This window comes from Hordeum vulgare, chromosome 7H (genome assembly GCF_904849725.1).
Source record: "Hordeum vulgare subsp. vulgare chromosome 7H, MorexV3_pseudomolecules_assembly, whole genome shotgun sequence".
Classification (NCBI taxonomy): Eukaryota; Viridiplantae; Streptophyta; class Magnoliopsida; order Poales; family Poaceae; genus Hordeum; species Hordeum vulgare.
In genome coordinates, this window is record NC_058524.1 from 597718784 (window position 1) to 597736340 (window position 17557).

Here is a 17557-nt window from a genome sequence, read left to right on the forward strand (position 1 = left end):
GAAACAAAAATTTTCCTACGCGCACGAAGACCTATCATGGTGATGTCCATCTACGAGAGGGGATGAGTGATCTACGTACCCTTGTAGATCGTACAGCAGAAGCGTTAGTGAACGCGGTTGATGTAGTGGAACGTCCTCACGTCCCTCGATCCGCCCCGCGAACAATCCCGCGATCAGTCCCACGATCTAGTACCGAACGGACGGCACCTCCGCGTTCAGCACACGTACAGCTCGACGATGATCTCGGCCTTCTTGATCCAGCAAGAGAGACGGATAGGTAGAAGAGTTCTCCGGCAGCGTGACGGCGCTCCGGAGGTTGGTGATGACCTTGTCTCAGCAGGGCTCCGCCCGAGCTCCGCAGAAACGCGATCTAGAGGAAAAACCGTGGAGGTATGTGGTCGGGCTGCCGTGGAAAAGTCGTCTCAAATCAGCCCTAAAACCTCCGTATATATAGGTGGGAGGGAGGGGAGGAGGCAGCCTCAAAACCTAAAGGTTTGGCCGAAATTGGAGGTGGAGGAGTCCTACTCCAATCCTACTTGGAGTAGGATTCCACCTTCCCACTTGGAAACTCTTTCCACCTTGTGTTTTTTCCTTCTCAAACCTTATGGGCCTTAGTGGGAACTTATTCCAGCCCACTAGGGGCTGGTTTATCTCTTCCCATAGCCCATGAGACCCCTTGGGGCGTGACACCCCTCCCGATGGTCCCCGGCACCCCTCCCGGCACTCCCGGTACACTACCGATGAGCCCGAAGCTTTTCCGGTAATGCACGAAAACCTTCCGGTAACCAAATGAGGTCATCCTATATATCAATCTTCGTTTTCGGACCATTCCGGAAACCCTCGTGACGTCCGTGATCTCATCCGGGACTCCGAACAACATTCGGTAACCAACCATATAACTCAAATACGCATAAAACAACGTCGAACCTTAAGTGTGCAGACCCTGCGGGTTCGAGAACTATGTAGACATGACCCGAGAGACTCCTCGGTCAATATCCAATAGCGGGACCTGGATGCCCATATTGGATCCTACATATTCTACGAAGATCTTATCGTTTGAACCTCAGTGCCAAGGATTCATATAATCCCGTATGTCATTCCCTTTGTCCTTCGGTATGTTACTTGCCCGAGATTCGATCGTTAGTATCCGCATACCTATTTCAATCTCGTTTACCGGAAAGTCTCTTTACTCGTTCCGTAATACAAGATCCCGCAACTTACATTAAGTTACATTGCTTGCAAGGCTTGTGTGTGATGTTGTATTACCGAGTGGGCCCCGAGATACCTCTCCGTCACACGGAGTGACAAATCCCAGTCTCGATCTATACTAACTCAACGAACACCTTCAGAGATACCTGTAGAGCATCTTTATAGTCACCCAGTTACGTTGCGACGTTTGATACACACAAAGCATTCCTCCGGTGTCCGTGAGTTATATGATCTCATGGTCATAGGAACAAATACTTGACACGCAGAAAACAGTAGCAACAAAATGACACGATCAACATGCTACGTCTATTAGTTTGGGTCTAGTCCATCACATGATTCTCCTAATGATGTGATCCCGTTATCAAGTGACAACACTTGCCTATGGCCAGGAAACCTTGACCATCTTTGATCAACGAGCTAGTCAACTAGAGGCTTACTAGGGACAGTGTTTTGTCTATACATCCACACAAGTATTGTGTTTCCAATCAATACAATTATAGCATGGATAATAAACGATTATCATGAACTAAGAAATATAATAATAACTAATTTATTATTGCCTCTAGGGCATATTTCCAACAAAAGGCTCTCCCATGACAAGCTGTGGCTTAGGGGCTACCACAGCCTTGGGTATCCTGTCATCTTGGGAAGCCAGCAAATTTTCAACCAAGATACCACATTCATCCGCCAACTCCTTTGTTTTTTCAAAAGCTTGCCCCTGCACCGGAGGGGGAACATTCTCGGTTAACACCTTGAGGGGTGGGATTGACTGTTTGGCCTGTTGTCCAAGCTGAGGAACGTCTGATTTTTTCTTGCTTGTAGTTGAACCTCATTTGCTCCCACTTGCACTTGCATGTGACCTGCTGTTTTTCACTTCCTTCTGCAATGTGCGTGTATAGTCATCAGGCTTATAGTGTAAGTCATACTGTGATGGAGTGGTTATGAAGTCTTTTGCCCATGCTATGTTCTTCTCGGTGTATTTTGGGCGGGGCTCGGGTTCCTTCCTTTTCATCTGCGCCCCATGTTGTTCCTTTGCTATCCTGGCGTTTTCCTCGGGGGTACGATCATAAGGTCTGATAGGAAGATTAGCATGAGGTACCTTTGGGAGGGGCGACAGTTTGCGCTTTGGGGAGCTCCTTCCCTTAGAAATCATCGACGAAGCGTTCTTGCTGGCACGCTTCCGCTTAGTATCATGTGCGGGCGGCGGCGGAGACGGACGACCCAAGTCCGGCGGCGGTGATCGAGATGGACTCGTGTTGTGCTGGCCGACGTCATGTGGAGGGCTTGGAGGTAATGGAGGTGTAGGTGACCTGCGACGACTCGGAGCGGTGTTGTCCTTGGGGCCGAGCCTGGAAGCTTGATGTAGTTCTTGTCCCATAGGATGACTCCACCTAGTACTTCTCCGAGTGTCCTCTCATCTTCGGGTCCAGCTATGTCGAGCTCCATATCATTAAACCCCGTCATGATTTCATCCACCCCGACTTTAGCAAAGCCAGCTGGAATCTCACGGCCATGCCAGCGTGCATCAGGGCCAGAAGGTAAAGCTTGTCCGACGGCCACCTTCATGGATATGTTCTTGAATTTCTGATGGAGTTCACATGATGTTGACTCCTTGATTCCATCCACGGGGTAGCCGGGACCGCCCTCTATCATTCTTCGTTCATCGTCGGGCGGGGCCTCAGATTCAGCCACGCTACTTTTCCGCTTAGATGGGGTATCGGCGCGGGCGGTGGACACCCAAAGAGAAGGAACCATCACAGGATCATAGCTCCAGTGAGATCCCCGAAGAACCTGCCAGGTATGCTCGAACCTGCCCTCCAACGCAACCATGTAGCGACGGACGTGCTCATCCTCCTCGCTGACACGGTGACGTACCACCTCCGCGGTGTCCGGAACCTCGGCACCCTCACTGGCCCACGCGACCGCCACCAAACAAGGATCGGGTCAACGACGAGCTGGCTCCTCACCAACCTACGCCCCCCGAAGGTAGCACCTCCCAATACCAGCCGGGCGGAGCCCAGTCCCGGACAGGGCCCCTCTCATCAAGCAGGTGTCTTCCGCCGAGTCGACGACGAGGATGCGGGATAGGCATCGTAAAATGAACTAAAAAAATAAACTAGTTCTATTAATTTTCTTGCTAAAAATAAACTATTAACACTTAAGCATATACAATAGCAAAATTAAAGTATTAACACTTATTTTCATTTTTCTTCTCCTCCTCTTCTTTCTTCTCTTCTCCTCCTCTTCTTTTCTTCTCTTCTCCTCCTCTTCTTTTCTTCTTTTCTTATACACTATACACTACATACACTATAGCAAAATTCCTCCTCTCCTTATACACTATACACTATATACACTATACACTTAAGCATATACACTATACAATATACACTTTTTCTTCTTTTCTTCTCCTCCTCTTCTTATTTTCATTTTTCCTAATCTTATTTTCTTATTTTTGTTCATATTTCTTCTTCTTGTAACCCTAACCTAATTCTAAATATTACTAACCCTAATAATCTAGCACAAACCTAATAACAATAGGAATTAAATGACAAAAAAATCTTTTCTTTTTCTTCTTTTCTTCTCCTTTTTCTTCTTTTCTTCTCCTTTTTCTTCCTTTCTTCTCCTTTTTCTTCTTCTCTTCTCCTTTTTCTTCTTTTCTTCTATATTGGCCGGAGTGTTGGGGAGGAGGGGGCGGGGGGCTTACAGGCCGGAGTGTTGGCGAGGAGGACGGCACGGAGGACGGCGCGACGGCTAGGAGGACGGCGCGACGGCGAGGAGGACGGCACGGCGACAAGGAGGACGGCGCGGCGGCGAGGAGGACGGCGCGACGGCGAGGAGGACGGCGCGGCGGCAAGGAGGACTGCCGACGGCGGGCAGCCTGACGACGTCGGTTAGTTCGTCGCTGTGCCGCGCCGGGCAGGAGAACGAGAGGAAGAAGAAGAGAAATGGACGAATTGGGTTGGAAATTTTTGAAGTCCCGCTTATATAGGTGGATGTATAGTCCCGGTGCGTGGCTCGGGCCGGGACTAAAGACCCCCTTTAGTCCCGGGTGGAGCCACGACCCGGGACTAAAGGCCTCTTTTCGGGCAGACCAAGAGGCGGGAAGGAGGGGGTCTTTAGTCCCGGTGCGTGGCTCCAGCCGGGACTAAAGGGTGTCTTTAGTCCCGGGGCGTGGCTCCACCCGGGACTAAAGCCCCTCCTCGGCTGCACGATAAGTTTAGTCCCACCTCGCCCAGCGAGGGGGACTAACACTTGTTTATAAGCCCCGTCGCAGCTTGTCCATCGAGCTCCTCTCTAAAGCAGGCTTACGGACCTAAACTTACTTAAAATTGAAACTATATTCGAAATTGTGGATAAAATTCAATCTGAATTCAAAGTGAATTCATGTCGAATTTTGTCCATGATTTCTCATATAGTTTCATTTTTTTTCTATTTTCAAAATTAATTATTTTGACTATCCAAACTATTAACTTATTTTGTTATTTTCAATTAAAAACTATGTTTATTAAAAATTCTTTTTGCATATTTGAGAATTTGACAAAACTATGATAATGAAAAGTGTTTGAAATTGAATAAATAATTCAAAACTATTTTATATTTTCAAAATTAATAATTTTGACTATCCAAACTATAAACTTATTTTGTTATTTTCAATTAAAAACTATGTTTATTAAAAATTCTTTTTCCATATTTGAGAATTTGACAAAACTATGATAATGAAAAGTGTTTCAAATTGAATAAATAATGCAAAACTATTTTTTATTTTCATAATTAATAATTTTGACTATCTAAACTATTATCTATTTTTTTATTTTCAATTAAAAACTATGTTTATAAAAAATTCTTTTTGCATATTTGAGAATTTGACAAAACTATGATAATGAAAAGTGTTTCAAATTGAATAAATAATGCAAAACTATTTTTTATTTTCATAATTAATAATTTTGACTATCCAAACTATTATTTATTTTGTTATTTTGACTTCATTTGGTATATTTCATGCATATACTTATTTTTTTTGAGCTAGTTGACCCTGAAATTGAAAAGCACTATAAATGAACTCTGAAAATGGTGAAAGTTGGCATGCTATCATCATTTCACCCACATAACATGTGTTAAAAAGTTGAGAGGGCTACGACAAAAAATGTATGCAGTTCGTGTACAAAACTGACAATCTTTCTCGAAGTAGGAGGGTTTCGAACGAGAACTCATCTCTTACAAAGGGATGTCATTTTTTTTAAACTTATTTGAACTCCATACTTTTTGTGTGTTCAAAATGCACCATTCAAAGGCACATCACAAAATTTCAAAATTTCTGACTTCATTTGGTATATTTCGTGCATTTACATATTTTTTTTGAGCTAGTTGACCCTGAAATTGAAAAGCACTACAAATGAACTCTGAAAATGTTGAAAGTTGGCATGCTATTATCATTTCACCCACATAGCATGTGTTAAAAAGTTGAGAGGGCTACGACAAAAACCAGGTGCAGTTCGTGTACAAAACTGACAATGTCTCTCGAAGTAGCAGGGTTTCGAACGAGAACTCATCTCTTACAAAGGGATTTCATTTTTTTTGAACTTATTTGAACTCCATACTTTTTGTGTGTTCAAAATGCACCATTCAAAGGCACATCACAAAATTTCAACAATTTCTGACTTCATTTGGTATATTTCGTGCATTTAATTATTTTTTTGAGCTAGTTGACCCTGAAATTGAAAAGCACTACAAATGAACTCTGAAAATGTTGAAAGTTGGCATGCTATCATCATTTCACCCACATAGCATGTGTTAAAAAGTTGAAAGGGCTACGAAAGAAACTGGATGCACTTCGTGTACAAAACTGACAATCTCTCTCGAAGTAGCAGGGTTTCGAACGATAACTCATCTCTTACAAAGGGATTTCATTTTTTTAAAACTTATTTGAACTCCATACTTTTTTGTGTGTAGAAAATGCACCATTCAAAGGCAAATCACGAAATTTCAACAATTTCTGACTTCGTCTGGTATATTTCGTGCATTTACTTATTTTTTTGAGCTAGTTGACCCTGAAATTGAAAAGCACTACAAATGAACTCTGAAAATGTTGAAAGTTGGCATGCTATCATCATTTCACCCACATAGCATGTGTGAAAAAGTTGAGAGGGCTACGACAAAAACTGGATGCAGTTCGTGTACAAAACTGACAATGTCTCTCGAAGTAGCAGGGTTTCGAACGAGAACTCATCTCTTACAAAGGGATTTCATTTTCTAAAACTTATTTGAACTCCATACTTTTCGTGTGTTCAAAATGCACCATCCAAAGGCACATCACAAAATTTCAACAATTTCTGACTTCATTTGGTATATTTCGTGCATTTACTTATTTTTTTTGAGCTAGTTGACCCTGAAATTGAAAAGCACTACAAATGAACTCTGAAAATGTTGAAAGTTGGCATGACATCATCATTTCACCCACATAGCATGTGTTAAAAAGTTGAGATTGCTACGACAAAAACCAGATGCAGTTCGTGTACAAAACTGACAATGTCTCTTGAAGTAGCAGGGTTTCGAACGAGAACTCATCTCTTACAAAGAGATTTCATTTTTTTGAACTTATTTGAACTCCATACTTTTTGTGTGTTCAAAATGCACCATTCAAAGGCACATCACAAAATTTCAACAATTTCTGACTTCATTTGGTATATTTCGTGCATTTACTTTTTTTTTTGAGCTAGTTGACCCTGAAATTGAAAAGCACTACAAATGAACTTTGAAAATGTTGAAAGTTGGCATGCTATCATCATTTCACCCACATAGCATGTGTTAAAAAGTTGAAAGGGCTACGACAAAAACTGGATGCACTTCGTGTACAAAACTGACAATCTCTCTCGAAGTAGCTGGGTTTCGAACGATAACTCATCTCTTACAAAGGGATTTCATTTTTTTTAAACTTATTTGAACTCCATACTTTTTGTGTGTTCAAAATGCACCATTCAAAGGCAAATCACGAAATTTCAACAATTTCTGACTTCGTTTGGTATATTTCGTGCATTTACTTATTTTTTTGAGCTAGTTGACCCTGAAATTGAAAAGCACTACAAATGAACTCTGAAAATGTTGAAAGTTGGCATGCTATCATCATTTCACCCACATAGCACGTGTTAAAAAGTTGAGAGGGCTACGACAAAAACTGGATGCAGTTCGTGTACAAAACTGACAATGTCTCTCGAAGTAGCAGGGTTTCGAACGAGAACTCATCTCTTACAAAGGGATTTCATTTTTTTAAACTTATTTGAACTCCATACTTTTTGTGTGTTCAAAATGCACCATCCAAAGGCACATCACAAAATTTCAACAATTTCTGACTTCATTTGGTATATTTCGTGCATTTACTTATTTTTTTTGAGCTAGTTGACCCTGAAATTGAAAAGCACTACAAATGAACTCTGAAAATGTTGAAAGTTGGCATGCTATCATCATTTCACCCACATAGCATGTGTTAAAAAATTGAGAGGGCTACGACAAAAACCAGATGCAGTTCGTGTACAAAACTGACAATGTCTCTCGAAGTAGCAGGGTTTCGAACGAGAACTCATCTCTTACAAAGGGATTTCATTTTTTTTGAACTTATTTGAACTCCATACTTTTTGTGTGTTCAAAATGCACCATTCAAAGGCACATCACAAAATTTCAACAATTTCTGACTTCATTTGGTATATTTCGTGCATTTACTTATTTTTTTGAGCTAGTTGACCCTGAAATTGAAAAGCACTACAAATGAACTCTGAAAATGTTGAAAGTTGGCATGCTATCATCATTTCACCCACATAGCATGTGTTAAAAAGTTGAAAGGGCTACGAAAGAAACTGGATGCACTTCGTGTACAAAACTGACAATCTCTCTCGAAGTAGCAAGGTTTCGAACGATAACTCATCTCTTACAAAGGGATTTCATTTTTTTTAACTTATTTGAACTCCATACTTTTTGTGTGTTCAAAATGCACCATTCAAAGGCAAATCACGAAATTTCAACAATTTCTGACTTCGTTTGGTATATTTCGTGCATTTACTTATTTTTTTGAGCTAGTTGACCCTGAAATTGAAAAGCACTACAAATGAACTCTGAAAATGTTGAAAGTTGGCATGCTATCATAATTTCACCCACATAGCATGTGTGAAAAAGTTGAGAGGGCTACGACAAAAACTGGATGCAGTTCGTGTACAAAACTGACAATGTCTCTCGAAGTAGGAGGGTTTCGAACGAGAACTCATCTCTTACAAAGGGATTTCATTTTTTTAAACTTATTTGAACTCCATACTTTTTGTGTGTTCAAAATGCACCATCCAAAGGCACATCACAAAATTTCAACAATTTCTGACTTCATTTGGTATATTTCGTGCATTTACTTATTTTTTTTGAGTTAGTTGACCCTGAAATTGAAAAGCACTACAAATGAACTCTGAAAATGTTGAAAGTTGGCATGCTATCATCATTTCACCCACATAGCATGTGTTAAAAAGTTGAGAGGGCTACGACAAAAACCAGATGCAGTTCGTGTACAAAACTGACAATGTCTCTCGAAGTAGCAGGGTTTCGAACGAGAACTCATCTCTTACAAAGGGATTTCATTTTTTTTGAACTTATTTGAACTCCATACTTTTTGTGTGTTCATAATGCACCATTCAAAGGCACATCACAAAATTTCAACAATTTCTGACTTCATTTGGTATATTTCGTGCATTTACTTATTTTTTTGAGCTAGTTGACCCTGAAATTGAAAAGCACTACAAATGAACTCTGAAAATGTTGAAAGTAGGCATGCTATCATCATTTCACCCACATAGCATGTGTTAAAAAGTTGAAAGGGCTACGACAAAAACTGGATGCACTTCGTGTACAAAACTGACAATCTCTCTCGAAGTAGCACGGTTTCGAACGATAACTCATCTCTTAGAAAGGGATTTCATTTTTTTTAACTTATTTGAACTCCATACTTTTTGTGTGTTCAAAATGCACTATTCAAAGGCAAATCACGAAATTTCAACAATTTCTGACTTCGTTTGGTATATTTCGTGCATTTACTTATTTTTTTGAGCTAGTTGACCCTGAAATTGAAAATCACTACAAATGAACTCTGAAAATGTTGAAAGTTGGCATGCTATCATCATTTCACCCACATAGCATGTGTGAAAAAGTTGAGAGGGCTACGACAAAAACTGGATGCAGTTCGTGTACAAAACTGACAATGTCTCTCGAAGTAGCAGGGTTTCGAACGAGAACTAATCTCTTCCAAAGGGATTTCATTTTTTTAAACTTATTTGAACTCCATACTTTTTGTGTGTTCAAAATGCACCATCCAAAGGCACATCACAAAATTTCAACAATTTCTGACTTCATTTGGTATATTTCGTGCATTTACTTATTTTTTTTGAGCTAGTTGACCCTGAAATTGAAAAGCACTACAAATGAACTCTGAAAATGTTGAAAGTTGGCATGCTATCATCATTTCACCCACATAGCATGTGTTAAAAAGTTGAGAGGGCTACGACAAAAACGAGATGCAGTTCGTGTACAAAACTGACAATGTCTCTCGAAGTAGCAGGGTTTCGAACGAGAACTCATCTCTTACAAAGGGATTTCATTTTTTTTGAACTTATTTGAACTCCATACTTTTTGTGTGTTCAAAATGCACCATTCAAAGGCACATCACAAAATTTCAACAATTTCTGACTTCATTTGGTATATTTCGTGCATTTACTTATTTTTTTGAGCTAGTTGACCCTGAAATTGAAAAGCACTACAAATGAACTCTGAAAATGTTGAAAGTTGGCATGCTATCATCATTTCACCCACATAGCATGTGTTAAAAAGTTGAAAGGGCTACGACAAAAACTGGATGCACTTCATGTACAAAACTGACAATCTCTCTCGAAGTAGTAGGGTTTCGAACGATAACTCATCTCTTACAAAGGGATTTCATTTTTTTTAAACTTATTTGAACTCCATACTTTTTGTGTGTTCAAAATGCACCATTCAAAGGAAAATCACGAAATTTCAACAATTTCTGACTTCGTTTGGTATATTTCGTGCATTTATTTATTTTTTTGAGCTAGTTGACCCTGAAATTGAAAAGCACTACAAATGAACTCTGAAAATGTTGAAAGTTGGCATGCTATCATCATTTCACCCACATAGCATGTGTTAAAAAGTTGAGAGGGCTACGACAAAAATTGGATGCAGTTCGTGTACAAAACTGACAATGTCTCTCGAAGTAGCAGGGTTTCGAACGAGAACTAATCTCTTACAAAGGGATTTCATTTTTTTAAACTTATTTGAACTCCATACTTTTTGTGTGTTCAAATTGCACCATCCAAAGGCACATCACAAAATTTCAACAATTTCTGACTTCATTTGGTATATTTCGTGCATTTACTTATTTTTTTTGAGCTAGTTGACCTTGAAATTGAAAAGCACTAAACTTATTTGAAATTATTTGAACTGAAGACTTTTTGTATATATATGTGGTCGAAATGCATGATACCATGAAGTTAGAAAGGGCTAAACCATTCAAAAGTAGCAAATGAAATTAGAAAGGGCTAAACCATTCAAATTTGGAAACTATAATGGCACAAACAGAAACTAGACATATATAAATTGGTCCAAGAAGTACATGATACTAGCCCAAACAGTACATAATAATAGCTACCATATATATATATACAAGTGTTAGACGTTCAAAACACTACTCGTCTGAATCATCTAAATCAGAATGTCCACGTTTCTTGAGGTGACGCTGGCCATAGTTGACGACTCGAATCTTGCGGTACAACTCGTATGAAACGTATGCATCTTTTGCTGCATACTGAATGTTGATATCATCAAGTGGGCCCTTCTCCCAAAGTTTGTGCTGATACTTTGGGAAACTGGTCTTCATATCACCATATGACTCGTCGATCAAGGCAACTGCCATATGAGCCATCGAAGTCCTGTCATGTCGAAGCCTGAATATCGTTTAGAGATCAACGAGGCAACCAGCTGGTATCTCAATACCGAAGTTGTTGCCTCATCTTCAGCCTGTCGTTCCTTATGTCAACGGAAGCAAAAGTGACGCCGCTGCGAAGGAACTCCATGAGTCCAGGACAATGCTTGTCACTCCTGCAACAGAAACAAATTAGAATGGAACAAATGTTACATACTGCTGCAATAAGGAAACATGTTTCACTACAACTAAAGAGAAACTTATCTTTAGAATTCAAATAGAACATATGCAATGGAACCTAGAGAGATCACTACAACTATTTGAAGCGAACCAACTATGATTCCAATGGAACATATTAAACACTAGTTCATTCTAATACGATTTTTCAGATTATGGAACACTATTCCAATCAGATTGTGTTCCCCTTCAACTAATCAAAATTGTTTCACTACAACTATTTGAAGCGAACCAACTATGATTCCAATGGAACATATTAAACACTAGTTGATTCTAATACGATTTTTCAGATTATGGAACACTATTCCAATCAGATTGTGTTCCCCTTCAACTAATCAAAATTGTTTCACTACAACTATTTGAAGGGAACCAACTATGATTCCAATGGAACATATTAAACACTAGTTGATTCTAATACGATTTTTCAGATTATGGAAGACTATTCCAATCAGATTGTGCTCCCCTTCAACTAATCAAAATTGTTTCACTACAACTATTTGAAGGGAACCAACTATGATTCCAATGGAACATATTAAACACTAGTTGATTCTAATACGATTTTTCAGATTATGGAACACTATTCCAATTAGATTGTGCTCCCCTTCAACTAATCAAAATTGTTTCACTACAACTATTTGAAGGGAACCAACTATGATTCCAATGGAACATATTAAACACTAGTTGATTCTAATACGATTTTTCAGATTATGGAACACTATTCCAATTAGATTGTGCTCCCCTTCAACTAATCAAAATTGTTTCACTATAACTATTTGAAGGGAACCAACTATGATAGAAACAAATAAACTTATACAATGTCATTATCTTGGATTAAAGAAAGCCTCAAAACTTACCTCGCCCATTGGAAGATCAAGACATGGCTTGCGAAGCATATTTGGATGACGGCAACACCGCGTTGATCGGCCGTGTACTCCAGATCAAGCCCAAAGAACTTCTCATGATCCGGTGCGTGGTTAAACCATCGTTCCTTCAACTGTTGAAGGAAAAACGGCACCTCCGTGCTCAGGTTCATGTACACGACACGGAGCTTCGTCGTGCCATGCGCGACCACCTCATGAAAGCTAGTTGGCATGGTGGAAGAAGAGAAGGGAAGAAGAGAGGAGAAGAACAGAGAGGGCGACGCGAGAGAGAAGAAGAACAGAGAAATGACGACTGTACGCTTCGGTTTGTGCTTTTCATCGCCCGAAACGACGCGGGATGCAAACCGTTTGGGCCTTTAATCCCGGTTTGAGCCACCAACCGGGACTAAAGAGGTATACCAAACGGTTGCCACCACTACGGCAGGCCACGTGTTAGGCTTTTAGTCCCGGGTTCAACCACCAACCGGGACTAAAGAGGTATACCAATGGTCGCCCCACTACGGCAGGCCACGTGTTAGTCCTTTAGTCCCGGGTTAAGCCACCAACCGGGACTAAAGGGGGATACGAACGGTTGCCACCATCACTGCCCGCCGCGTAGCCCTTTAGTCCCCGTTTGTGACACGAACTGGGACTACAGGCTCCTTAAGGGCCGGGACTAAAGCCTTGAGGGAGGCATTGAGAATTGGGGCGACGTGGCCGGGCCTTTAGTCCCGGCCCAGAGGCAGGCCGGGACTAAATGGTCCAGGCCAAAGGCCCGTTTTCTACTAGTGATATATACTGCTGCCTTCGCCTGGCAATATAGGGTACCATAAAAAAGCTATAATATTATGCAGTTTAATCATGGACATGGAAAACTACATGACTCCAAATAAAGTTAGTAAGTAGCAATTCCGAAATAAAGATCATGCAATCAGCTCTAATTCTTTGAATAAAAGGATTCTAACAAACCGTTTTGAGTCTAGAGATTAGGAAAAAATGCTAAAATTCAATTTGAGGGCCATAGTGAAGCCACCAAGGAGAATTCTAAAATATTATTCATTTGATTTACATGAAATTGATGCCAGGATAATGAGCAGAAGGTTTCGCGTGAATAAAGAACACCCTTAAGACCGAGATGGGGAGTAATTATGAAGAGTGGAGCGATGGACCGGAGCACTGCAATATTACTTCATTGCATGCCCTTTAAATCCAGGGAGATAGCGGTCCTCGGGCACCGCTTTGAACAATACGATGCATCGCTTGGACGTGAGGATGCGTTTTAGGTGGTGTTTCTTTGTCGAGAAAATTGGATTTTTACCACTTTCAATACCTGGCTTCTCAAAATTGCCACTTTCAACGTTGGCTTTGCAAAATTGCCACTCTGTTCGTTGGCTTGTTGATTACCATACCACTTCTCTCCTTTTAGTGATTTTCTTTTTCTTTTTACATTTGTAAGCACAAGAAAAGACCAAACTGCCCCTGACTGTATATACTCACACCTTATCTGTATGGCTTATCCGTATGAGCAGGGACGAACAAGCTGCAGAGTGCAGACCGACCATGTCGCTGCCTGCCCGACGGACCGCCGTGGTCGCTCGCCCTGCCCGACCACCATCGTTGCCGCTCGCCCCGCCCGACCACCGCCGTCGCTACCTCCGCTCGACTGCCGTGGTCGCTCGCCCCGCCCGACCATCGTCGTTTGCCGCTCGCTCCACCCGACCACCGCCGCCGCTACCTCCGCTCCACCGCCATCGCCGCCCGCCAGTGTGCTCGCGTCCCTCGTCCCGGTCGCCTGACCACTCGATTGGGATGAGGGGCAGGAAGGAGCGTCCCAGGAGGATGAGGAGGTTCAGCTTTTGCTAGCTTCAGCTTCTCCTTCAGCTAATGGGGACAAAAATAAGGAGGTATTCTCATGATGTATGGTTTCTAATTTAATCATAGGATTAATGGTCAAATTTCACATGCCTCGATGCTGCATGATTGCTGAGATATTGCTAGTACGAGATAGAAAATATTGATATTCCAATTAGGGGGTGCCAAGTTAATAGCCTAGTTCAGCTATAAAAAAGTCAATAGCCTAGTTGTTTGCTAAATGGAATTAATATGTGTGTGAATGCCAGAAACTTGATTTTATCAGACTGCGAGATACCTGCTCAACGGTAATTTGGTGACTATCAGAACTCAGAAGTGGTAAACTGGCAAGGCAGTGTAGACAGAAACATTTTGTGCTGTTATGGATTGATAGTCATTTTGTTCGGATTGTAGTTTTTTGTTCACATGACAAGAATAATAATGAGACATAAATTGTTGCATCTCAAAACTAGCTTAAGTTTTCAGTTCCAAGCTCATGGAAATTATGAGTTCACATCTCAGAGTGAATAAAAGTACTAGTGAGTTCATTTCTCCCATAACAAGCATATTTCAAACAGATAATTCATCCAACCAGTAGCTTCCTCTTTGGAGTCATCTTCTTTGGTGGAGCTGCTGTCGGCATCCTCCTTGGGGTCATCTTCTTTGGTGGAGCTGTAGTTCAATTTTTTTAAATTTTTTGGCATGATGTGATAATTTAAGGTTTGAATAAAATAAAAACACTTGTCTTTTTTTGGTTCCATTGAGTAGACACTTGTAACTAGCTTGCCTATGACCCTTTTCGCCACATTTCTTGCAAGTCACTGGCCCTCTAATCATTTTCTTCCCTTTAGAATTGGTGGTAGCAGTACTATCATCCTTGGAAGTGTCATTGACACCTTTCTTCTTGTGTGCACCTTCAAGACATCCTTTGATCCTCAGTTTCCTTTGTCTTCCTTTATTTCTTTTTGCAAGTGGTGCCCCCACAACAAATGGTAGATCCACACGTGGCCATTGTGATTTATCTGTCATTGGCTCAATCTCTCTCCCATAAGCAGCCTTGAATTTACCCACAGAGTAGTACTCATGCACAAATTGTTCAAGGTTTACTCTCTTTTGGGATGTCACAAAGGCCAAGACATGTTGACACGGCTTACCAGTGTGCTTCCATTCAAGACAAGTACACATTTGTTGATTTAGCTTCACATAATTGATCATCACTCAGTAGTTCAATTTGACCTTCGTCATCATGTGTCTCCACTATCTGCAAGTTATCCCAATCGACTTCTGGGATAGGTGATGTTAGTTGCAGAGTACTACTCCCCATAGCGACCTCCGAATCATGCCTACTCGAAACAGTTAGGAAAACATGACCACAAGATTGAGTTAGTGGGAGTAAACGAAAAGTTAAAGTAGTTATTGCAAACTGTTGGATTTAAAATATGCTCCCTCCGTCTCAAAGAGTTATTTTTTCAGTGTGCCTACTACAGTATAGATTTCTGGTAGGTATACTGCTAATTTTTCATATAAGTATAAACGCAAAACTAATAAGAAATAAAGGATCACTTGTGCATTCTATTTTGTCATTTCTCGTTTCAGGATCTGTAAGAAAAGAGAGACCAAGTACTGTAGATTTTGAACTGGAGATCAAACGAACAAAGCAAAGGAAAGGAAAATCATATTACCCTCCAAGACAATTAGGTTCCATGCCGCCACTTCGATAGCAGATGATCTACAGAGCACACCGTGCAGGCACTCAGCAGTCCAAGACGTCCAGCCGGCGGCACGCGACGTCCAGGCGATCGACGGCACAAGACGTCCAACCGGCGGCACGCGGCGTCCAGGCGATCGGCGGCGCAAGACGGCGAGAAGAGTCGCTCGAGCGCGACGTCGAAGGACTCGTAGTATGGCAGTTAGCTATATTATTGGCAGCCAGCGCAAGCCTTGCCGTTGTAGCGCTGATTCGTTGCCACATGCAGTTTGCAGCGTTGATTCGTTGCCAGGTACGTACATGTACATAACTAAGGGGCAAGCTGGTCTTTTCACTAGCCAATTAATGTAAAAGATAATTTAAATGGGGCTAATGGCATGCTAATCAAGGATGCAATGACTTAAATGGCAATTGTGCGAATCAAATCTCTAGAGTGGCAATTGTGCGAAGCCCAACGAATAAAGTGACAAAAATCCAATTTTCTCTTCTTTGTCCAGGTACTAGACTAAAAAGTCCCTTTTAGTCCCTAGGTAAAGAAACAGGAGGGACTTTTTCTTAAGGGACTACAAAAAGACTCTATTGAAGGGACTTTTTTTTAGTCCCTGGGACTAAAAAAAGTCTAGTCCTTAGGAAAGAAACACCACCTTAATAGCGCGTGCGGCGGGCGTATGTTGCGAAGCGGTTTCTGGCCAAGTGGGGAGAGTTATTGTTGTAGTATCGCCCTTGTTACGGAAATGAGCTAAGAGCAACTTCAATGGAACGACCCAAACGGACGGCGATTTTGTCCGCTTTTCGGTCGTTTGAGTCGTGTGTCAGCCTGTCAGTGTCCGTTTTTTAAATGGGTTAGCACATGCACCTAACGGGAAACAAGTGGGCAGCAGCACTATGGCAATAAAATAATAGAAAAGAGGTGAATGGTGGTTGGCCAACAAATTAAATAAGCAGACGGAGGTGGGTGGGTGGCTGTGTGACAAGTGGGCCAGGCCGGACACATGCGGACATCGAGAGGGCGCGTGCGCGTCCGTTTCGCGTCCGTGCTGACGCATTTCAGTCCCAAATTTAGAACAGAAATTGGTCGGCGCAGACAAGAAGCAGACACATTTTGGCAATGGATCAGTGCGTTGGGCTATCACTTTTGTTCGCACCGATCTAAAGCGGACGACGGTGGATGAAATGGATCGTCCCATTGAAGTTGCCCTAACTTTGCTTGGTTGATAGTTAAATTATACATTACCCCAGTTTGAACAATAAAAAACCTCTTACTCCCTGTTTAAAAAAAAACCTATTACTCCCTTCGTCTAGGTGCATTAGGCATCTAATGAGGTAAGCTATAACCTAGGCATGCAAGGATTGGGGTAGGAAAAAAAAATCAAAAAGGAAACCAATCACACTATTCCCTTCTTAAGTCAAATGAGACTTCTTCAAATTCAAAAAACGTGCCTCATAAATTATATGCATTGGTTTTTGAATTAATAGATGGTGTCTAACTAATATACATGCAATTAATAGATGAAACCGTTCTTTACGAAGTCTTATCCAGTTTCAAAAGAACCAAACAAGCAGCTGCAATCTTATATGCAAAAAAAAAATGATGTTATATGCATGGGGATAACAAAACAAGCGTGGCAGTGATGCTTTTGCACACAATCAGGCCTTTAGCACGAACTCAAATCCTTCAAATTGAAGAAAAAGAGCGCAGACGAATGGCAATTGCTCATAAACATACATAGA